The sequence below is a fragment of the Coregonus lavaretus genome, assembly GCF_964263955.1.
Source record: "Coregonus lavaretus genome assembly, contig: HAP1_SCAFFOLD_1204, whole genome shotgun sequence".
Classification (NCBI taxonomy): Eukaryota; Metazoa; Chordata; class Actinopteri; order Salmoniformes; family Salmonidae; genus Coregonus; species Coregonus lavaretus.
This window is the reverse complement of record NW_028159553.1, coordinates 54,982-80,440: the sequence shown is the minus strand read 5'-3', so window position 1 is coordinate 80,440 and position 25,459 is coordinate 54,982. Positions and strand designations below refer to the sequence as shown.

The following is a 25,459-nucleotide window of genomic DNA, read 5'->3' as shown; positions in this document are numbered from 1 at the left end:
CTGCTCTCCGCACCAAGTCTGTGGTGCGCGTCGCCAGCCCGGTCCGGCCCGTCCAAGCTCCCCGCACCGGGTCAGTGGTGCGCGTCGTCAGCCCGGTCCGGCTCATTCCTGCTCCCCGCACCAAGTCAGGGGTGCGCTTCGTCAGCCCGGTCCGGCCCGTTCCTCCTCCACGCATCAAGCCAGGGGTGTGCGTCGTCAGTCCAGCACAACCCGTGCCTGGGTCATGTCCGGAGCCGGATCCGCCGCCGAGGCGGAGTGCCCACCCGGTCCCTCCCCTGTTGTGGTTGTTTGGCGCGGCCGGAGTCCGCGCCTTTGGGGGGGGGTACTGTCACGCCCTGGCTCTGGGGACTATGTTATGTTGAGCCAGGGTGTGTAAGTCTATGTTTATTTTCTATGTTGGGCTGAGTGACTCCCAATCAGAGGCAACGAGTGTCAGCTGGGTGTCTCTGATTGGGAGCCATATTTAACTGTTTGTCTTGCACTTTGTGTTTTGTGGTTTCTTGTTCCTTTTGGTTTGTTTATCGAAGGACTTCACGTTTCGTTCTTTGTTTTGATCGTGTGATCTAGTCAATAAATATAAATATGTTCACCCGCAACGCTGCGCCTTGGTCCTCTCTGTTCGACGAGCGTGACACTCCGCTTTCAGATCTCACCCAAGACACAGGCAAAGGTAGGCTATCAGTCTCAGCAATGTTGAGTAAACATTGTACGTTGAATTTCACGACTGATTTGGCTGAGCTAGGTGGTCTGCAGAAATCTTCAAGAATTCCTGTTCTTACTTTTCAGTTCACTAGCTCGACAAGAACAAATTACTGTTGACAGCCTCTGAATAATTATACTTTTGTTAATTGAACTCGATCCAAGATGATCGCTACCTTTGAAACCTCAGGTGTGTTTTCCAATTAGTGGCAAGGCGGGAGGAACCTCGCAACATGAGCTTTGTTCAGTGTTCATATCCCAGTGTTGATCAGAGCCAGTTTGTGGTCTTGTGACTTAAAAAAAAAAAAGAGATCCCCATAGGACTCCGTTAGCCAGGAAACCAATAGGAGAAAAATATTGGTAGATATTAAGATATCACCTTCCTGTTCAAGCTCCTGTTCTTGTTCCGGTGCCAATGATGATTCAAGACCTTTCACTTGTCAGAGAACAGAGAAAGGTTTTTACACATTCGGACTGGTTGCAAAGCATTACTGCTAATACAATACTTAAGGCTTCTAGCATTCTCCCCCAACTGTTCAGACCCTCTCACTACCTCACACACAAATAGCAGGGCATGACAATCTAAATGCCGAAAATTCTACTTTTTTACAACAGAAAATATATACACATATTTTTTCTCCTAATACAAAACACAAATACAGCGGTACTGTAAAAAAAATTATACCAAAATAACACTTCATAAAAAACCTTATATTATCTACGTTTCGGAATTGTGGTTAGCATAGCACCCTTTAGCGAGATAAAAAAAATAAAACAATAGCTAAGTTAAACACTGAAATGTAGGCCAAGATACTAGTCAGAATAGAGCAACATCGTTATAGGTGTACAACATTCTTCGAAAAAAGAAAGAAATTTGAGTAAACCTTGAACAGGAGTAGTCTGGAGAAGTAGGCCTTCTGTTGGACAGAGATCGTGCGTGTGATTCGTTTGGCTGCGTTGATTGAGGGAACAAGCAACAGCAGAGGGAGGAAGAAAAAAAGCGGGAGGGTGAGGGGGGCTGAGGTTGGACTGTTCCATCTGTTTCAGCATAGTGTTCTTGTGCAAGGTTGTGTGCACAGTGAAACCGTCACAGTCTCAGCGTCATGGCTCAACACAGCCAGCACAGGCAACACTGACCCAGCACAGGTTGACAAACTGCACAATGTAACACCCTCAGAAGGATGGGGGGAAAATGATTTTATCCCTTTAGGACTTACCCCAGGGTAGCCATCTTTAAAAGCTATTAAAACAAAAGCAAAATATATATTTTTAGTAACTTTGGCACAGTCATGCAGCACAGAGACTGCTTTTTGCACGCAAAAAACCCCAGGCTAGTAGCGCAGTCAGTACTCAAGTGCACACCCTGACACACATAGCTCCACCCCTCCCCCACCCTAGTAGGCTGTAGCTGCATGGAAAATTACAGCCTAGCTAGGACTAAACCATTCTGACAGAGGAAGGGGGAGAATATTTTTTTCCAACTAGAGAGGGTGCTAGAGAGAGAAACATTTAATTAACCACCAGAAATCTAGACTACTTCTGTCCTAAAATAAGAACACAAATGAAAATAAGGACCTTTCGCTGTAAGGTTTAAAAAAAGCCTAAGAGAGTATATAACCTTAGACACCACAGTCAAATGTATCGATGTTTACGAGTTGTAAAATGTGACAAATATCAATCAATACAGGGATCAATCATGTTCCTTGTACATGAACACCAGTATGGAATATTAGAACAGCTGAGCACACTATAGATAGAAAAGATACACAGGTAACACAGGTGAAAACACACCATTTCTGAGAAGAAAGTGTGATAATAGCATATTATATAATAAGTATTTCAATTAACAGGCCTGTAATCACTAATGGCAATAGCAATTCTATGATAAAGTGAACATGCATAAAAAAAGATTGATCATTTTTTACTCATTCTTGAGAGTCAGGACTAAACTATGTTTTCTGTTTCTTCCATAGTGCTTGGACTACAACATGAAACCAAAAATAGATCATTTAAAAATGCTGCTGATATTACGGTTGTTCAGTAGAACTAATACTAGCCAGCTAATGGCTCACTGCGTATCACTGCATAGTATGCCCATCCCCCACTCCCTTCCTCTTTCATCGCTTGCGTGAGGTTTGCCGGCAGAAACTCAAAATGTCCACCAGTGCTGCTGCTGTGTGCAGCCAGGCTTAGCACTTGGCAGCTGTTAGCTGAAACATCCACTTGAGCAAATCAAATCAAATCAAATTTTAATTGGCCACATGCGCCGAATACAACAGGTGCAGACATTACAGTGAAATGCTTACTTACAGCCCTTAACCAACAGTGCATTTATTTTTAACAAAAAAGTAAAAATAAAACATCAACAAAAAAAGTGTTGAGAAAAAAAGAGCAGAAGTAAAATAAAATAACAGTAGGCTATATATACAGGGGGGTACCGGTGCAGAGTCAATGTGCGGGGGGCACCGGCTAGTTGAGGTAGTTGAAGTAATATGTACATGTGGGCAGAGTTAAAGTGACTATGCATAAATAATTAACAGAGTAGCAGCAGCAAAAAATGATGGGGTGGGGGGGCAGTGCAAATAATCCGGGTAGCCATGATTAGCTGTTCAGGAGTCTTATGGCTTGGGGGTAGAAGCTGTTGAGAAGTCTTTTGGACCTAGACTTGGCACTCCGGTACCGCTTGCCGTTTGGTAGCAGAGAGAACAGTCTATGACTAGGGTGGCTGGAGTCTTTGACAATTTTGAGGGCTTTCCTCTGACACCGCCTGGTATAGAGGTCCTGGATGGCAGGAAGCTTGGCCCCAGTGATGTAATGGGCCGTACGCACTACCCTCTGTAGTGCCTTGCGGTCGGAGGCCAAGCAGTTGCCATACCAGGCGGTGATGCAACCAGTCAGGATGCTCTCGAATGGTGCAGCTGTATAATTTTTTGAGGTTCTGAGGACCCATGCCAAATCTTTTCAGTCTCCTGAGGGGGAATAGGCTTTGTCGTGCCCTCTTCACGACTGTCTTGGTGTGTTTGGACCATGATAGTTCGTTGGTGATGTGGACACCAAGGAACTTGAAGCTCTCAACCTGTTCCACTACAGCCCCGTCGATGAGAATGGGGGCGTGCTCAGTCCTCTTTTTTTTCCTGTAGTCCACAATCATCTCCTTTGTCTTGGTCACGTTGAGGGAGAGGTTGTTGTCCTGGCACCACACGGCCAGGTCTCTGACCTCCTCCCTATAGGCTGTCTCATCGTTGTCGGTGATCAGGCCTACCACTGTTGTGTCGTCGGCAAACTTAATGATGGTGTTGGAGTCGTGCCTGGCCATGCAGTCATGGGTGAACAGGGAGTACAGGAGGGGACTGAGCACGCACCCCTGAGGGGCCCCCGTGTTGAGGATCAGTGTGGCAGATGTGTTGTTACCTACCCTTACCACTTGGGGGCGGCCCGTCAGGAAGTCCAGGATCCAGTTGCAGAGGGAGGTGTTTAGTCCCAGGATCCTTAGCTTAGTGATGAGCTTTGAGGGCACTATGGTGTTGAATGCTGAGCTGTAGTCAATGAATAGCATTCTCACGTAGGTGTTCCTCTTGTCCAGGTGGGAAAGGGCAGTGTGGAGTGCAATAGAGATTGCATCATCTGTGGATCTGTTGGGGCGGTATGCAAATTGGAGTGGGTCTAGGGTTTCTGGGATAATGCTGTTGATGTGAGCCATGACCAGCCTTTCAAAGCACTTCATGGCTACAGATGTCAGTGCTATGGGTCGGTAGTCATTTAGGCAGGTTATCTTAGAGTCCTTGGGCACGGGGACTATGGTGGTCTGCTTGAAACATGTTGGTATTACAGACTCAGTCAGGGACATGTTGAAAATGTCAGTGAAGACACTTGCCAGTTGGTCAGCACATGCTCGGAGTACACGTCCTGGTAATCCGTCTGGCCCTGCAGCCTTGTGAATGTTGACCTGCTTAAAAGTCTTACTCACATCGGCTACGGAGAGCGTGATCACATAGTCATCCGGAACAGCTGGTGCTCTCATGCATGCTTCAGTGTTGCTTGCCTCGAAGCGAGCATAGAAGTGGTTTAGCTCGTCTGGAAGTCTTGTGTCACTGGGCAGCTCGCGGCTGTGCTTCCCTTTGTAGTCTGTAATAGTTTTCAAGCCCTGCCACATCCGACGAGCGTCAGAGCCAGTGTAGTACGATTCAATCTTAGTCCTGTATTGACTCTTTGCCTGTTTGATGGTTCGTCGGAGGGCATAGCGGGATTTCTTATAAGCGTCCGGGTTAGAGTCCCGCTCCTTGAAAGCGGCAGCTCTACCCTTTAGCTCAGTGCGGATGTTTCCTGTAATCCATGGCTTCTGGTTGGGGTATGTACGTACGGTCACTGTGGGGACGACATCATCGATGCACTTATTGATGAAGCCAGTGACTGATGTGGTGTACTCCTCAATGCTATCTGAAGAATCCCGGAACATGTTCCAGTCTGTGCTAGCAAAACAGTCCTGTAGCTTAGCATCTGTGTCATCTGACCACTTTTTTATTAACCGAGTCACTGGTGCTTCCTGCTTTAGTTTTTGCTTATAAGCAGGAATCAGGAGGATAGAGTTATGGTCAGATTTGCCAGATTTGCCAAACGGAGGGCGAGGGAGAGCTTTGTATGCGTCTCTGTGTGTGGAGTAAAGGTGGTCTAGAGTTTTTTTTCCTCTGGTTGCACATTTAACATGCTGGTAGCAGGAGGGCGGGCAGCCTATAGCAGGAGGACTAGTTTAAACTCCTCCTACTTTAAGGTATCATTTTATTCTTAGCTTAATTATACATACAATGGGGATTGTACCGACAGATCGCAATTCATAACATTTACATTTACGTCATTTAGCAGACGCTCTTATCCAGAGCGACTTACAAATTGGTGCATTCACCTTATAGCCAGTGGGATAACCACGGTAAGGGGGGGGTTAGAAGGATTACTTTATCCTATCCCAGGTGTTCCTTAAAGAGGTGGGGTTTCAAATGTCTCCAGAAGGTGGTGAGTGACTCCGCTGTCCTGGCGTCGTGAGGGAGCTTGTTCCACCATTGGGGTGCCAGAGCAGTGAACAGTTTTGACTGGGCTGAGCGGGAACTGTGCTTCAGCAGAGGTAGGGGAGACAGCAGGCCAGAGGTGGATGAACGCAATGCCCTCGTTTGGGTGTAGGGACTGATCAGAGCCTGAAGGTACGGAGGTGCCGTTCCCCTCACAGCTCCGTAGGCAAGCACCATGGTCTTGTAGCAGATGCTAGCTTCAACTGGAAGCCAGTGTAGTGTGCGGAGGAGCGGGGTGACGTGAGAGAACTTGGGAAGGTTGAACACCAGACGGGCTGCGGCATTCTGGATGAGTTGTAGGGGTTTAATGGCACAGGCAGGGAGCCCAGCCAACAGCGAGTTGCAGTAATCCAGACGGGAGATGACAAGTGCCTGGATTAGGACCTGTGCCGCTTCCTGTGTAAGGCAGGGTCGTACTCTCCGAATGTTGTAGAGCATGAACCTACAGGATCGGGTCACCGCCTTGATGTTAGCGGAGAACGACAGGGTGTTGTCCAGGGTCACGCCAAGGCTCTTCGCACTCTGGGAGGAGGACACAACGGAGTTGTCAACCGTGATGGCGAAATCATGGAACCTATCGCTAACAATGAAACCGAAAGATCGCTGACTCTTTGATTGAGATACTGATCTGAACAGAGACGTGCCATGCTTTTTCAGCTCTCATGCAGTTTACAGACTTAGTCCAGTATCTTACTCACTGCGCTTCGTGTCCTCTTTTTCACCATTGGGGTTCTCCATAGAACTTGACCTTTGACCTCAGAGTGCCTCTAGAATTGAATCAACCTTGGAGTTACCACTAAAAAAATATACGTCGATGTAGCCTACAGACATAGGCCCACTAGTAGGGCCCTATAAAATCGGTTTTATTTTTTCCCCGTTTATTTTTTCCAGGTTTCCGTTTTTCAGTTTTTTGCTCTCAAAAATCACACATTTATTTATAGAAAACAAACATGTTCTAAGTCCACAACAATGCTTAAACCACATCAGGAGACCACTCGAGGTCTGAGAAAAATATAATACATTTTGATTTTGGGGTGAAGTTACCCTTTAATGCACCAGCAAGAGACCTTTGTTTGGTTAGCAACATTTCTCTAGCACTTTACAGAGAGTGCAAAACAAAATGGCCACTGGATTGATGCAAATAATCATGATATCATTATGCCAGGTAGGCATAGGCTACTTTGTAGTTAACATTTAAGTTAGTTTTTTTAGGAAAGCCTTTCCATCTCTATCAGAAGGTTATCATTATTCTCATCGCTAATGACTACACAAAGTGTAAACATATGCAGGCACCGCACAAACACAGAGGGGCATTCTTGTGTCTTTTCAGGAAGTTGCAGGAAAGTACAATTTGCTGATGCATTTTGTTCATGTTTTATGATTAACTTGTGCAAATTAATGGATTTTCTAATAGATTCCATACATTTAGTTGATTTCCTACTATGTTCAATACATTTTTGAATATTGATGAATTCTGTTTTAATGTCTGGATTCCATGATTCCGTCTGCGTTCTCCTCAACGCAGATTTAATAGGGCCCCGTGTAGCTCAGTTGGTAGAGCATGGCGCTTGCAACGCCAGGGTTGTGGGTTCGTTTCCCACGGGGGGCCAGTATGAAAATGTATGCACTCACTAACTGTAAGTCGCTCTGGATAAGAGCGTCTGCTAAATGATTAAAATGTAAAAATGTAAATGTACTAGTAACTGATAGTGGTGCAATCATTAGACCCTAGCAACACAGTACATATACTGCTACATTGCACCCTGTGGGTTCTGTCAACACTTTTAATATAGACACTTTTATTATAGACTGATTTGCAAGACTGTACAGAATATTCTTTACTGGTCTAATGAGTATTTTATTCAATATCAGTGCATGGCTTTATGTGACTGACTCCTGTGAGAAGCATAATAATACTTTTAATAAATTATTATTAGGCCTGCTTCTCATCCATAATGTAGGTTGGTTCATGCGTTCTTCACTGAAGATGAACACACAATTTGTACATCAGATAGATATAAATGTTTTAAGTATTTAAATAACCACCTGTGTAAATGATCTATAAAACAATAAATAATGTATGAAATGTCTAAAGCACCAAAGACTAACATAAAGATTGACTAGAGCGCATTGGGAACACGTTCCTCCCACTGTTCTCTCAATCAGGTGGTTAGCCAATCCAGAGGCAGTGTAAAAGGAAGAACCGGCTGAAACCAGTTTAAGCAATGTTATTTAGAGAAGGGAAAAATCATTCAATGCTCTACTTCCTACTTTACAGTGTTAACGCCGACCTTCAGTTTAGAAGAATTCTGGCATGAATAGCCTCGGGGGATCCAGAACAAGGAGTGATATATGGCATACATTTCCTACATTAGGAAATGCATTAGGAAATGCTTTGCTTCGGATTGCCCACACAGAACTGATTGCAAATTTCTCATATTTGTGCTACATTGGTGTCAGTCCCTCCCTTGGGTTATGTTCTGCCAGCGATTATCTCCAGCTGATCTCTATAGTTCATCCACAGACTGGCTGTTCGGTTCACTGAAACTGGTTGATCAAGGAGGGTCCTATGTGGCTCAGTTGGTGGAGCACTGCGCTTGCATCGCAGGGTCGTGGGTTTGATTCTCTCAAGGGCCATCCACATTAAAATGTATGCACACACTGCTGTAAATCTCTTTGATAAAAGTCTCTGCTAAATGGAATGTATTATTATAAGGCTATATCATACTCTGGGTCCCGAGACAGGTTGGGGTTTGTGGGGTCGCTTGAGGCAGACATCTTGGTTTGACATAAGGTGAAAGGGGGATTGTTTCGAACCAGTTCCAGTCCAATACTACCACAAACAGTGAACCATCTTGTTGAACCATGTTGTCAAATGAACCAAAATAAATGATCATCTATCCTCTCAACCACGTCTTCGTTACCCAAATTCAAAATATTGTCTTTGTGGAGAAACTCGTCATGCTATCGTTATATATGAAAAACATACAGAAGTCATTTCTACACAATTATTTATCTGAAACTAGGATGACACGACAATGTATCTTCTTGACACAAGAACACTTACCTATTTTTACTTACAAAAATATGCATATGGTTTATTAACATTAGGTAGTTATTCAACAATTATGTATTATTTCAAAGGTAGGGGACATCAGATTGTTCTGGCAATTCTCACATAGAAACTTAATTGGGAGGAAGGATGTTTGAAATACTTTTTACATTTGTATCACAAACCATTTTTGTGAAAATCATAATTAAAGTGATTTAGACCGATACATGCCTCCTGTAAGACCCTAAGATTTGTGAACTATGCATGACAAAGCAACATCTTGGTGTCATTATACTCCTTATATTGTTCTCTCAAATATGGAGTATGTCTAGATTCTGAAATATCATGTATGGTTCATAGATCATAGGGTCTTACAGGAGGCATGTATAGGTAGTAAAAAAGGGCCTAAAATGTACACTTTCATCCTATGATTTGTGATACAAATGTAAAAAACATGTCAAACATCCTTCCTCCCAATAAAGTTTCTATGTGAGAATTGCCAGAACAATCTGATACCAAAAATATTTTCCGCTCCCGCTGGCGTGGAATCGCCCAATAACTAGCCAATATAAAATATTAACATAGCCTATGACAACAGCAAGGACATGTAGGCTAAGGCTAGCTTTTGTCTTGAGTTCTGCCTCGTTTTCAGTTAGAGAGAAAAAAGCAAGCATATTGAATTGCCCCGAAACCGCAGGCATATGGAAACCTGGGAAAACAGTGGGGGAGGGGTAACTGGCTGCAGGACTGTACCATCTTCCTCAGAGGGGGAGACTAAAGTGGATTAGGGGGCACACACACTTGGTGTGAACAAACTGGAACTACTGGTACTCATATTTACAATAAAATGTTCAAGGTAATAAACTACTTTACACTAGGGAACTGAAAAAACACCAGAACAAATGCAATCTCAGTCTCTACACAAATTAACATGAACTAACTCACCAGTGTGCCTGAAATACCTTATTTTTAAAGCCCAAATACCTTATTTTTAAAGCCCAAATTTGCCTAAAACACACCCACACAGAAACAAAAAGTTGTACCAATAGAACAACTATACAAAACAAAAACGCACAACTACCCAGTAAAACGATAGGTCTACACTGGAGACGTTGGAACACCCCTCCCCCCTCACAGACAGGCTGTGTACTGAGTGGAAAAGTACAGCAAACCAGGGCTGTACCACTTTAAGAAGCCAGGGGGGTTGAGATCAAATAACAAGACAAAAGGGGAGAGTAATGCTAGAACATTAAAAACACAATTTTTTACATTCTAAAATATTTTGTATAGAAGAAACTATACCAATAATAGGTGTTTCAACATGAATCAAAAACAACTTGAAATAGTTCAAGTTAAAGGAGATTGCTTATTAATTCTGTTATTCTACGTACACATTAAGTTACACTAGTAGACAGACTACATCAAAACCAAACTCATTACAATTTACGTAAAGAATATCTAGGCCTACCTGAAATTATGCTTCCAGGGGTGCACAGGGTTTCTTCAAGCATGAACAGACTTTCACGTATGCTAGTACATACAGTGAGACAAGCATTTCAGTGCAAAATATGTAATTTAAAAAAACGTGTCTGCCCTCTATGTAAGTCACAGTGTACAATACTGTTCATTTTAGGACTGTGTGGAAACAGAAGGAGAAAAGCTCATTCTAGGCCTATGCCCACATCTAATCTGATAATAATATTTCCAATGTAATGAAAACGTGTTATGCAAAGTAATTGTCTCTGTTCTCCATAATTTCTATTTCCGTAGACATAACAATAATAATAATAATAATATGCCATTTAGCAGACTGAAAGAAAGTTCCAATTGCAATAGAGAGCACATTGGGAGCAGATACTCAAAATACCTTATGCACAGCCAACAAGAACAAAAACTGCATTACTCTTCAAAGACCCAATACTTAGAAAGTGACAGATTGACTCAAATGTTATCATATAGTTATGTTCATAATTACTATGTTTTTCCTGGGAGGCTAATGCAGCTAGCTTAGTGCTAACTATTCACTCTCCCTTCCCCTCCCCCACACACCAACACTGCACTGCCACATTTTCTGACAGTGCCACTTATTATTGCAGCAACTCAAAATGGCCACCGTAGCTGCTGTTAGCTAGATTTTATCCATGTGCTTGATCCCCAATTTCTAACAATGTCAGGGAATATTTTGCAGTCACATTAAGCTTCCTTTTAAAGTTCCTACTGGTGCTGAATTAGACATATGCTAAATGTATTTATGCCCTACTCATAAATTTTACATGTTATTGCTGATGTTAGAGATAGACTCCTCATACAGTGGCTCTAAAGAAAAGATCCTGACCAGTCGTGTCCATTTCATCATTCAATGTTGTGTCTCTGTGTTTCCATAGTGTGTGTGTACCAATACTTTGTCTCAGTATCTTATGGTAGTTTGACAGTACTAGCTCTTTGTTTGGTTGTTAGCTTTGAAACTGAAATGGTTTATGGCTATTTACAAATTTGACAATATTCTGATCTTGAAAAGAGGCTATCTGTCTGATTACTAAGATTCTTTAAGTCAGATAACCCCTTTCGTCATAATACCGCAACATCTCAACTGACACCCTCCAGCGTCACCCAATCCCATAGACTTCTTCCATGCAATAATTTTTTTATTCCTTAATTTACTATCGTTGATCATTCCTTTTTAAACAAATTCCTTGCTTCATCACAGCTACCTTTATATAGAGACAGTAGCAAGAAGCAAAATGTATTGATATAGCGACTTTGCACTCACAACTTTGCCAATGTTTGGTGGCCGTCGTAGTTATAAAGAAACATAAAGAAGTATTTGAAAATATGTGTTATGTACACTACCGGTCAAATGTTTTAGAACACCTACTCATTCAAGGGTTTTTTCTTTATTTTTACTATTTTCTACATTGTAGAACAATAGCGAAGACATCAAAACTATGAAACAACACATATGGAATCATGTAGTAACCAAAAAAGTGTCAAACAAATCAAAATATACTTGAGATTCGAGATCCTTCAAATTGCCACCCCTTGCCTTCATGACTAAAATGTAAATGTAATGACAGCTTTGCACACGCTAGGCATTCTCTCAACCAGCTTCATGAAGTAGTCACCTGGACTGCATTTCAATTAACAGGTGTGCCTTCTTAAAAGTTAATTTGTGGAATTTCTTTCCTTAATGTGTTTGAGCCAATCAGTTGTGTTCTGACAAGGTAGGGATACAGAAGATAGCCCTATTTGGTAAAAGACCAAGTCCATATTATGGCAAGAACAGCTCAAATAAGTAAAGAGAAACGACAGTCCATCATTACTTTAAGACATGAAGGTCAGTCAATACGGAAAACTTCAAGAACTTTGAAAGTTTCTTCAAGTGCAGTCGCAAAAACCATCAAGCGCTATGATGAAACAGGCTCTCATGAGGACCGCCACAGGAATAGAAGAACCAGATTTACCTCTGCTGCAGAGGATAAGTTCAATGTCGAATTGCTGCAAAGAAACCACTACTAAAGGACACCAATAAGAAGAAGAGACCTGCTTGGGCCAAGAAACACGAGCAATGGATATTAGACCGGTGGAAATGTGTCCTTTGGTCTGGAGTCCAAATTTGAGATTTTTGGTTCCAACCGCTGTGTCTTTGTGAGACGCGGTGTGGGTGAACGGATGATCTCCGCATGTGTAGTTCCCACCGTAAAGCATGGAGGAGGAGGTGTTATGGTGTGGGGGTGCTTTGCTGGTGACAGTGTCACTCTGCAGCGATACACCATCCCATCTGGTTTGGACTTAGTGGGACTATCATTTGTTTTTCAACAGGACAAATGACCCAACACACCTCCAGACTGTGTAAGGGCTATTTGACCAAGAAGGAGAGTTATGGAGTGCTGCATCAGATGACCTGGCCTCCACAATCCCCCGACCTCAACCCAATTGAGATGGTTTGGGATGAGTCAGACCGCAGAGTGAAGGAAAAGCAGCCAACAAGTGCTCAGCATATGTGGGAACTCCTTCAAGACTATTGGAAAAGCATTCCAGGTGAAGCTGGTTGAGAGAATGCCAAGAGTGTGCAAAGCTGTCATCAAGGCAAAGGGTGGCTACTTTGAAGAATCTCAAATATAAAATATATTTTGATTTGTTTAGCACTTCCCTGGACACTACATGATTCCATATGTGCCATTTCATAGCCCCGATGTCTCCACCATTATTCAACAATGCAGAAAATAGCAAAAAATGAAGAAAACCTCTTGAATGAGTAGGTGTGTCCAAACTTCTGACTGGTACTATATATATTTTAGTTTTTATTATTATTACTTTTTACTCAAGACACCCAAAACCTCCTTTGGTCTCGACCCATCAATTGAGAATCGCTGGGCTAGATTATGATGGACTATGACCTGTAGATGGTGTGTGCATTTCCAAATTTGGACACAAAATAATATAAAGTATGGTAGTTCGATCGCCAACAAGCTTAGCTGTGAAACAAACCACTTTAGCTGCCTTGGCTTGCAACATTCACTTGTACTTTATACATGTTTTTAGATTAATGCATATTTTTGTCATAAAAGAAACAAAACATTTTGGGTAACAACAAAAAAAGTCACGTTACAGCCAAATACAAAGCATACATGCGAAATACTAAATATAATATAATTACATTTGCAGCTATCTTTTGGTAGCTATTGATATATATATATATATATATATATATATATATATATATATATATATATATATACACATCTTAAAAATATATATTTATATACACATCTTTAAATATATTTATATACACACATCTTTAAATATATATATTTATATCCACATCTTTATATATATATAAACAATTGTAGTCTATATATATATATGTATATCCACATCTTTAAATATCTTTATATATATATTTACATACACATCTTTAAATATATATATATATATATATATATATATATAAACAATTGTAGTTCTCTACTCAATAGCCAAAAATCTAAGATGACAGTTAGCTAGGTAGCGCCCCCCTTCACCCCACCTCACGTTTTTTAACGTCCATGTCCCTGCCATGGCCAGTCTACATCGCAAGCTACCTAGCTAATGTTTTACACTTACTCGTTCAAGAACATGGCAGAAAAAATAAACATAGATTAAAAGTCTATTTTTATAGAGAAAGTGACATAAATATTAAATAGACAAAGAAAAACAAAACGTAAACTGTTGGAATGATCTGTAAAAACAGTTAAGACAGCTAGCATGCTAGCTAACTCACCAATGCTTCTGAATTCTGCCTGTTTCCCGCGAATATGCCAGTATCCGCACGAGCCGAATGTGCTCCTCGCTCACAATATCAGTTTATAATGGGCAGAGGATCGCAAACTGAACTAAGGGAAAAAACGTAAATATGAGCGTGATAGTGACGCGGACACACCGGCTAGAGAAACAACACCAAAACAAAACCTGTGCATGCAGACTGTTCTCAGCGACTACAGTCAGTCATCCACCACTGTGTTGCCAGCTCCTCCTCCTTCGTAGTCAAGGGGAGGGGGTTGTGGGTTTAGCGCGTGAGAGCAGTCTAAGCACCTCCTACAAGATGTCGTCCATGACAGAAAGGCAACGTGAAAGCTGGTAGGAGTAGCTTTTAAAAAAATCAAGTACTGAAGTCTATGAAGGTGTTTTTATTCAACAAGGTAAGTAAGTAGGAGTTGAAGGAAAACATATATTTTGAAGAGAGAATCGCATGTCAAACGCGATTTTCTTAGATCTGTGAGGATAAGAAAGGCTTGTGTAGACTTTCACAGACCGCCTAATCTGCTAGGAGAATAGATAACGTTCTACTGTCGGTCACAAGACTGCCATGGTGGAAGAGCTAAATACCGTTTTTCTGACAAAGCAAGAAGAGGGGGATGAGGTGTGGTCTTTTTCTGATGGGGGAAGGGTGAGGGAAGTATGAAGGGAGGAGGGGTGGAATTTGTAAGTGGGAGGAGTCTGTTTAAGAACAGTGGCAACACATAAGTATACTTATAACAGCTTATAGTTATAGTAAAGTATTACATCTTTGGTGGAAATGATGTACTGTACTTTTTTCATTTTTTTCATCTGACATCCTAGAAAAGTTTCAGCTTTAACTCCAGTGCTTGTGATCTGTGGGCTCTCATGGTAGCTGTTAAGCATTTAAACAGTTCAAAAGCTATAGTTGTTCATAGTAACATAGCAGCATAAGTGTCAAAAAATATAAATGTCTATAGACAGTGGTGATTTGTTTGTTTTGTGGCTTCAAATTTAGGATCTAAATTGTAAAGGAAAAAGGAAGAAAAAAAAAAAAAACTAACATACCCAGATGCGTTTTAGCCCAGATTGAATAAAACAGATGCTCAACTGCTTCAAGTGCTAAATTGTTCTGGTCGTAGGTTAAAGTTATTTAGTAAGCCTATATGTACAACCTATATGTGATCAATAAACACAGCCAGAGCAAAAATAACATATGCAAACTTATTCATCATTGAGAAAAAGGACATTTACTCATTATCGCACATCCCAAGAGCTCATTTCAGGTCGGCCATTTTGTCTCACTGGCCCTTCTGCAGGCAAACTCCTTTGCAAATAAAATGTCTGCTTGTGCCACTGTAGTTCCACCAATTACCAATAGAGGTCTTAAACATTTTTTTATGTGATTAAAATGTTTATGCCTGAAATGTCTGGAATTTTATTTCTCGTATTAACACTTTTTCTTGTTTAGCTACTGTATTTAATTTGATAGGTTAATCTCCTGGTTCGTACGTTTTTCTGAAGTTGATTATATTCACTTTCCCACAGCGAACCCCATCATTTAAATTATTTTTTTGGGTGGGGTTTGATTTATTTGATTGAATCACCATGTTAAAAATCTGTCTCACAATTCGTTGTATATAAGCCCCCCCCCCCCCCCCCACACCCCACCCACCCAATTGGGAAAACCCAGTCTGAATTAAACTGCCTTTTCTTCATAATTATTTTTCCCCCTCACTGCTAAAACTTCCTGCAACACAATTAACTTGGAGAAAAGGTTCACACTCACACACAAGCAAACACCTTGCTACATACAGTTCATCAGTGAGAGAGTGACTGTAGTATGCCCCTCCCCTTTCTCCACAAAGGGAGGGTGCGCGTCCAGCCCCAGCCAGCTGTGTGACAAACTTAAGCAGAACTGGCATTGAAAAACAGACAGACAATGGGCACCTTCAAGCCATAGAGATAGATAGAGGACTTGTCTTTATCTGTGTCATTATAGCATCTGTGACTGCATGGACAGCACCATTAAGGCAATCTCCATTTTGAAGTAGTCAATTTTCTTCTTCTTCAGGAGAGATCAGCCAATGAAGTTAGAAGTCCCACCCAGTTGACTACATTCAAATGGTGGAAGCTCTCAATGGCGCTGCCCATGCTAACACAGACTTTTGGCCACTAGAGGCCTCTATCATTCTCTATGGTTCGAGCGGATCAAGTGTGTTGCATTATAGAGACAAAATTTGTCAGACTTGCGTCTACATGTGGACTGCATGAACTTTACAAAAACCATGTGATCAAAGGGCATGCAGTTAATGGGCTTGTTTAACATTGCAGCCGACAGTGCCAGTCGACTGCCTGATCTACAAAGAACCTTGCTTAATAAATAACTACTCATTATTATTTGTCAGTCAGAATTTACCCATGATATATTACGGTTTTGATCCTCTCTAACACAGCCTTTGATGAAGTCGCCTTCATGTTGCTGCTCACCAACTGCACCATGCAGCCATCACCTGCATTGAGGCACTATTTATCAACCAATCATTAGGGTGTTTTTGGTTGACCCACGCAAACATGACTGAAACAGGAACCAACTTTGACACGATTCTAAAGCTACAGGAGATACATTTACATTTTAGTCATTTAGCAGACGCTCTTATCCAGAGCGACTTACATCAGCAATTAGGGTTAAGTGCCTTGCTTAAGGGCACATCGACAGATTTTTCACCTAGTCAGCTCGGGGATTAGAACCAGCAACCTTTCGGTTACTGGCACAACGCTCTTACCCACTAAGCTACCTGCCGCCCTAGATACAAATCTAAGTGATATTTGAGATCTCTTTAACCAATTATTTGTAAACAGGTTAAATCAAATACATTTTTATTCGTCACATGCTTCGTAAACAGCAGGTGTAGACTAACACTGAAATGCTTACTCACGGGCCCTTCCCAACAATGCAGATTGAAAGAAAATTGATAAATAATAGAAAAGTAATAATAAATACACAATGAGTAACGATAACTTGGCTATTTACACGGACTACCAGTACCGAGTCGATGTGCAGAGAACGAGGTAATTGAGGTAGATATGTACATATAACTAGGAATATAATAATAATAATAATATGCCATTTAGCAGACGCTTTTATCCAAAGCGACTTACAGTCATGCGTGCATACATTTTTGTGTATGGGTGGTCCCGGGGATCGAACCCACTACCTTGGCGTTACAAGCGCCGTGCTCTACCAGCTGAGCTACAGAGGACCACAGAATAAAGTGACTAGTCAACAGGACAGATAATAAACAGTAGCAGCAACGTATGTTCTGTTTTCAGTTTATGAGTGTCTTATATGGGGGTATAGAAAAGTTCATTTCGACATTTAAAAAGAAAAACTTGTATAAACAATAGCAGCTCTGTTGACACTGCCATATTGATCTGAGCCTTGCTGTTGGAAAACCACTACAGCATCCGACTTTCAGCTGTTGCAGATGCACCTCCCCCGACTTGTCTCTTGCCGACAGTCGGCTTTGTTAGCCTTACTGCAAAAACACCCATCGTATCAACACCCTGCAGGAAAACAAACGTCCAGACAGTTGTTTAATAGCCTCAGAAGTAAAGGGTGTGAGGTGAATGGAGAAAGTTGCCAACCTCTATAGACCGGTTGGTTGTTTAACAACAAAACTGACACGCGCGCAACTATGGGGCAAAACAGACGGGGTTGGCTTAGGTTGTTGACAACATATAAACTATATTTCTTCTCCAAATGTTTGTTGAAAACAAATACATTTGCAAAATGAGCACTTGTTTCTCAAATACATAATTACAGTTGTTAGTTAGCCTTTTTTTTTTTTCTGCCATATTAGCATTGCCATGAAATCAGTCAAAACACCGCAAAACAAGACATGGTATCAAGAACAAGATAAAACTAGCTGAAATGAGCCACCTACGATTCCTCGCATGGCAGCTTCTTGTCATTGTTGCTAGCTACAGCATCTGACCATTCAGAATCATAACAAAGCACGGCTTCCGGCCCCATCAATGCGCGGGCATAATTTGTGACGTCTATATGATATGAAAGTCCCGCCTACTTCCTGGTTCAAGTCCCATACTGTTTTTAATGGGCTTCAAGCTTATATCATCAAATTCATTAAAACGTGGTCATTTAAGATATATGTACATAAATGTAAATGCGTCCTGGCAAAATAAATTGTGGGGGCTGTATCGGTAAAACATGAGCCTATCACAATAATTAAAACAAAATGTCAAGAGAACGGTACACTATTACACCATTATTTATCATTACCGCATGTCAGAGGCATAGAAAATTAGCGAATGGACTTGAAAACGGGTGGTATAGCCTAGGCTCCAAAATGTGAGATGGCAAAAAGTTCTGGCCAAATGTCATTACACTTTTTGGTGATTTGTGGAAAAGATGTCTCTTACCATTCACTACTGTTTGGAGGCTGGAATAATGTGTGCTGGTAGCCTAGCAAAGGAGCCATTTGAAGTGATTGTTTGACAATCAGAGGAAAACATCATGACTGGTTGTGTTTATGCCACAATAAAATGTAATACATTTTAAAAGTTAAATGACAAATCTTTACAACTAGGCCCACAGAGATCCTATTGAATTAATGGGGATTCTATGTGTAATTCTATGATTGGCCCATTAAAATGTTTGGTGCACACGCAGAATAAATTAAATCAATTAGCAAGACACCCCCAATAAAGGACTGGTTTTGCAGGTGGTGACCACAGACCACTTCTCAGTTCCTATGCTTCCTGGCTGATGTTTTGGTCACTTTTGAATGCTGGCGGTGCTTTCACTCTAGTGGTAGCATGAGACAGAGTCTACAACCCACACAAGTGGCTCAGGTAGTGCAGCTCATCCAGGATGGCACATCAATGCGAGCTGTGGCAAGAAGGTTTGCTGTGTCTGTCAGCGTAGTGTCCAGAGCATGGAGGCGCTACCAGGAGACAGGCCAGTACATCAGGAGACGTGGAGGAGGCCGTAGGAGGGCAACAACCCAGCAGCAGGACTGCTACCTCCGCCTTTGTGCAAGGAGGAGCAGGAGGAGCACTGCCAGAGCCCTGCAAAATTACCTCCAGCAGGCCACAAATGTGCATGTGTTTGCTCAAACGGTCAGAAACAGACTCCATGAGGGTGGTATGAGGGCCCGACGTCCACAGGTGGGGGTTGTGCTTACAGCCCAACACCGTGCAGGACGTTTGGCATTTGCCAGAGAACACCAAGATTGGCAAATTCGCCACTGGCGCCCTGTGCTTTTCACAGATGAAAGCAGGTTCACACTGAGCACATGTGACAGACGTGACAGAGTCTGGAGACGCCGTGGAGAACGTTCTGCTGCCTGCAACATCCTCCAGCATGACCGGTTTGGCGGTGGGTCAGTCATGGTGTGGGGTGGCATTTCTTTGGGGGGCCGCACAGCCCTCCATGTGCTCGCCAGAGGTAGCCTGACTGCCATTAGGTACCGAGATGAGATCCTCAGACCCCTTGTGAGACCATATGCTGGTGCGGTTGGCCCTGGGTTCCTCCTAATGCAAGACAATGCTAGACCTCATGTGGCTGGAGTGTGTCAGCAGTTCCTGCAAGAGGAACTATGGACTGGCCCGCCCGTTCCCAGACCTGAATCTAATTGAGCACATCTGGGACATCATGTCTCGCTCCATCCACCAACGCCACGTTGCATCACAGACTGTCCAGGAGTTGGCGGATGCTTTAGTCCAGGTCTGGGAGAAGATCCCTCAGGAGACCATCCGCCACCTCATCAGGAGCATGCCCAGGCGTTGTAGGGAGGTCATACAGGCACGCGGAGGCCACACACACTACTGAGCCTTTTGACTTGTTATAAGGACATTACATCAAAGTTGGATCAGCCTGTAGTGTGGTTTTCCACTTTAATTTGAGGGTGACTCCAAATCCAGACCTCCATGGGTTGATAAATTTGATTTCCATTGATAATTTTTGTGTGGTTTTGTTGTCAGCACATTCAACTATGTAAAGAAAAAAGTATTTAATAAGATTATTTCATTCATTCAGATCTAGGATGTGTTATTTTAGTGTTCCCTTTATTTTTTTGAGCAGTGTACTTTCACCTGATGCCTTTCATGGTTTTCAATTGCATTTGTTGGTTCGTAATCGAAAACCTTAATAAAAGGCATTGGGTAAAGGTAAGTTCATCCACGAATACGAATATCATTTTACATATATCTTAAATTACTCCATTTACATGAATTTGATGATATAAGCTTAAAGCCCATTCAAAAACAGTACGGGACTTGAACCAGGAAGTAGAAGGGACTTTCATAGGGTATTGAACTCTCATCATTGTAGTGTTGCATGTAATATGGTCACAAAATAGAGGAATGAGTTGATGTGTTGGTAGTGCAAGGAAATAAAATAAAATCTATTTTATGCCATCTCTGAATACTTTTGGCTGAATACAAAACAGACCAGGGTTGGTGTATCATCAGAACATTTGAAAATATAGGCCTGTTCCCGTTGCACTACACAACTGACATTTCTAGCGGTTCTGGAGAGCATAAAAAAACCTTTAAAACAAGACAAATTGTATCTACAGTGCATTCGGAAAGACCCCTTGACTTTTTCCACATTTTGTTACGTTACAGCCTTATTCTAAAATGGATAAAAAAATTAATTGAAACATCTCAATCTACACACAATACCCCATAATGACTAAGCAAAAACAGGTTTTTAGATTTTTTGCAAATGTATTAAAAATAAAAGACTGATATCACATTTACATAAGTATTCAGACCCTTTACTCAGTACTTTGTTGAAGCACCTTTGGCGGCGATTACAGCCTCAAGTCTTCACTGGGTATGACGCTACAAGCTTGGCACACCTGTATTTGGGGAGTTTCTCCCATTCTTCTCTGCAGATCCTCTCAAGGTCTGTCAGGTTGGATGGAGAGCGTCGCTGCATAGCTATTTTTAGGTCTCTCCAGAGATGTTCGATCGGGTTTAAGTTCGGGCTCTGGCTGGGCCACTCAAGGACATTCAGAGACTTGTCCCGAAGCCACTCCTGCGTTGTCTTGGCTGTGTGCTTAGGATCATTGTCCTGTTGGAAGGTGAACCTTCAACCCAGTCTGAGCGCTCTGGAGCAGGTTTTCATCAAGGATCTCTCTGTACTTTGCTCCGTTCATCTTTGCCTCGATCCTGACTAGTCTCCCAGTCCCTGCCGCTGAAAAACATCCCCACAGCATGATGCTGCTACCACCATGCTTCACCGTAGGGATGGTGCCAGGTGTCCTCCAGACGTGACGCTTGGCATTCAGGCCAAAGAGTTCAATCTTGGTTTCATCAGACCAGAGAATCTTGTTTCTCATGGTCTGAGAGTCCTTTGGGTGCCTTTTGGCAAACTCCAAGCGGGCTGTCGTGCCTTTTACTGAGGAGTGGCTTCCGTCTGGCCACTCTACCATAAAGGCCTAATTGGTGCAGTGCTGCAGAGATGGTTGTCCTTCTGGAAGGTTCTCCCATCTCCACAGAGGAACTCTGGAGTGCTGTCAACATTTCTAAAAACCAGTTTTTGCTTTCTCATTATGGGGTATTGTATGTAGATTGATGAGAAGAAAAAATAAAAATTGAATCAATTTTAGAATAAGGCTGTAACGTAACAAAATGTGGAAAAAGTCAAGGGGTCTGAGTACTTTCCGAATGCACTGTACAGTGAGGGAAAAAAGTATTTGATCCCCTGCTGATTTTGTACGTTTGCCCACTGACAAAGAAATGATCAGTCTATAATTTTAATGGTAGGTGTATTTGAACAGTAAGAGACAGAATAACAACAACAAAATCCAGAAAAACGCATGTCAAAAATGTTATAAATTGATTTGCATTTGAATGAGGGAAATAAGTATTTGACCCTTCTGCAAAACATGACTTAGTACTTGGTGGCAAAACCCTTGTTGGTAATCACAGAGGTCAGACGTTTCTTGTAGTTGGCCACCAGGTTTGCACACATCTCAAGAGGGATTTTTGTCCCACTCCTCTTTGCAGATCTTCTCCAAGTCATTAAGGTTTCGAGGCTGACGTTTGGCAACTTGAACCTTCAGCTCCCTCCACAGATTTTCTATGGGATTAAGGTCTGGAGACTGGCTAGGCCACTCCAGGACCTTAATGTGCTTCTTATTGAGCCACTCCTTTGTTGCCTTGGCTGTGTGTTTTGGGTCATTGTCATGCTGGAATACCCATCCACGACCCATTTTCAATGCCGTGGCTGAGGGAAGGAGGTTCTCACCCAAGATTTGACGGTACATGGCCTCGTCCATCGTCCCTTTGATGCGGTGAAGTTGTCCTGTCCCCTTTGCAGAAAAACACCCCCAAAGCATAATGTTTCCACCTCCATGTTTGACGGTGGGGATGGTGTTCTTGGGGTCATAGGCATCATTCCTCCTCCTCCAAACACGGCGAGTTGAGTTGATGCCAAAAAGCTCGATTTTGGTCTCATCTGACCACAACACTTTCACCCAGTTCTCCTCTGAATCATTCAGATGTTCATTGGCAAACTTCAGACGGCCCTGTATATGTGCTTTCTTGAGCAGGGGGACCTTGCGGGCGCTGCAGGATTTCAGTCCTTCACGGCGTAGTGTGTTACCAATTGTTTTCTTGGTGACTATGGTCCCAGCTGCCTTGAGATCATTGACAAGATCCTCCCGTGTAGTTCTGGGCTGATTCCTCACCGTTCTCATGATCATTGCAACTCCACGAGGTGAGATCTTGCATGGAGCCCCAGGCCGAGGGAGATTGACAGTTCTTTTGTGTTTTTTCCATTTGCGAATAATCGCACCAACTGTTGTCACCTTCTCACCAAGCTGCTCTACAATCTTGTCCCTGACATCCTTGGAGAGCTCTTTGGTCTTGGCCATGGTGGAGAGTTTGGAATCTGATTGATTGATTGCTTCTGTGGACATGTGTATTTTATACTGGTAACAAACTGAGATTAGGAGCACTCCCTTTAAGAGTGTGCTCCTAATCTCAGCTCGTTACCTGTATAAAAGACACCTGGGAGCCAGAAATCTTTCTGATTGAGAGGGGGTAAAATACTTATTTCCCTCATTAAAATGCAAATCAATTTATAACATTTTTGCCATGCGTTTTTCTGGATTGTTTTGTTGTTATTCTGTCTCTCACTGTTCAAATAAACCTACCATTACAATTATAGACTGATCATTTCTTTGTCAGTGGGCAAACGTACAAAATCAGCAGGCGATCAAATACTTTTTTCCCTAACTGTATAAGGCAAAGCAGAAGGCACCCACCCACGTTTGAACATGCAGGTAAGTGTTGGAACTCATCCTCTAATAATTTACAGTCATCGTCATATGGGTTTACAGTTGATTCAGTGACGGACCAATCTGTGGATGGATAACAATGAGTACCTGAAAACCAAAAGAAAAACCAAAATGGAGAGAAAGTAGAATACAAAGATGTATAAAAAATTTGATACAGGAACTGGTTCAGGGAACAGAACAGAAAACCGAAAATTAACACCAAAAAGATAATGATGCTCAGCACTTCAAGCGAAGCCTCCTCCATGTCCACCCCTCTCGCTCTATTCCCACCTGTGAAATTTCAGTTGTTTCTATGGCCTGCACTTATCTGTCCATCAAAAATGTAAACAACTAGCTTACCCGTTCCATAGCAAGCTGCTCGATCTATACTAATTGGTGGCGTAAATTAGGCTGCGTTTACACAGGCAGCCCAATTCTGATATTTTTTCTACTAATTGGTATTTTGACCAATCACATCAGATCTCTTCACATCAGCTCTTTTTCAGAGCTGATCTGATTGGTCAAAATATCAGAATTGGGTTGCCTGTGTTATTGCAGCCTTAATGAGCTAAATGTAAAAACTGTTGATTTCAAGCGGTACAAATGAACAAAAAGAAACCATACCAAAGATTATGGATATACTGACAAGATGCATGTCTCTCTGCCCTAACAATGGGAGTCATTGTCCACAAAGGGGCACGGCGGGCTGTCTAGCTCCCGCCTATCCTTTCTTTGGATTGGTGGATACATGATCTCCTTATTGTAATACTTTTTTTGAATATTCGATGAGGGTTGTTGACATCAACCGCCTGTATTCAATGGAGAGTGATGCTATGCTACTAGCCTCATGCCATGAATATGCATAGCCATCTCGAGACAACTTCGATATAAAGTGTTTTTTTCTCAAAGTTGCCGGGATGTCATGTGTCCTAGTTATATCAGTACACTCGTAACAACTTAAGCATTATGAAACATATATTAGATCAAATAAACCTCACTTAGCTAATTTTTGTTGACCAAATTAGACACTTTTATTGACCTCGCTTGCTGGGCGAAACAATGAAAAAAACGTCACCAGCTGGAGGGAGACAGATTTTCCAGCGAGTTGAACCTCTCGCTTCCTTTGACTATACGAACAGTTACTTTTTGGGGGTTAGAACTGCTTCAGAACTGTATTATGCTGGTCAGAACACTGGAACAGAAGAAAATAAATAGGGGTTCTGATCAGAATGGAATGATTGTAAAAAATAATTTAGGTTCCAATCCCTGATTTGATCTTCCCTTTTTTGAGAAGGTCATGTTTCATCATAGGGTAGAATAAGGTGCAATAGCTGGTTTTGACTCATTTAGTTTGTGAGCATAAAGTGTGACCAGAGAAGTATTCAACACTATTCATAAAGATTATAGGGTTTGAGTTTGACCTGGATAATATCAATTGTGTTCCTTTGCCGCTACTTGCTATTCCAGGCATTCAACCCAAAAAAACTGGAGTATAGCAAATTACAGTGGAGGCTGCTGAGGGGAGAACGGCTCATAATAATGGCTGGAACGGAGCAAATGGAATGGCATCAAACACCTGGAAACCATGTGTTTGATGTATTCAATAACATTCCACCAATTCCGCTCCAGCCATTACCACGAGCCCGTTCTCCCCAATTAAGGTGCCACCAACCTCCTGTGATACCAAACATTAGGAACACCTTCCTAATATTGAGTTGCACCCATACCCCATAATGACAAAGTGAACAGGTTTTTCGAAATGTTTGCTAATTTATTAAAAATAAAAAACAGAAATACCTTATTTACATAAGTATACTGACCCTTTGCAATTAGACTCGAAATTGAGCTCAGGTGCATCTGTTTCCATTGATCATCCTTGAACTGTTTCTACAACTTGATTGGAGTCCACCTGTGGTAAATTTAATTGATTGGACATGATTTGGAAAGGCACACACCTGTCTATATAACGTCCCACAGTTGACAGTGCATGTCAGAGCAAAAACCAAGCCATGACGTTGAAGAAATTGTCCGTAGAGCTCCGAGACAGGATTGTGTCGAGGCACAGATCTGGGGAAGGG

General features: G+C 42.1%; 1 protein-coding gene and 1 long non-coding RNA gene across 4 annotated transcripts in view; one reads left to right on the top strand and one right to left on the bottom strand.

Moving 5' to 3' along the window:
- Positions 1-14,330, bottom strand: part of LOC311122726 (activating transcription factor 7-interacting protein 1-like) — a 62,152-nt gene extending 47,822 nt beyond the window's left edge. The window contains exon 1 of one of the 3 annotated variants that reach the window (XM_084197055.1): positions 14,072-14,330. The gene's annotated coding sequence lies outside the window, so the exon portion shown is untranslated. The remainder of the gene's footprint in view (positions 1-14,071) is intronic. The other 2 variants (XM_084197051.1, XM_084197054.1) reach the window with 2 other exon arrangements.
- A 75-nt stretch (positions 14,331-14,405) lies between these two features.
- LOC311122725 lies at positions 14,406-16,464 on the top strand. Its single transcript, XR_014612495.1, has 2 exons — positions 14,406-14,489; positions 16,142-16,464. It is a non-coding gene; the product is annotated as an uncharacterized lncRNA (long non-coding RNA).
- Positions 16,465-25,459: the final 8,995 nt, after the last annotated feature.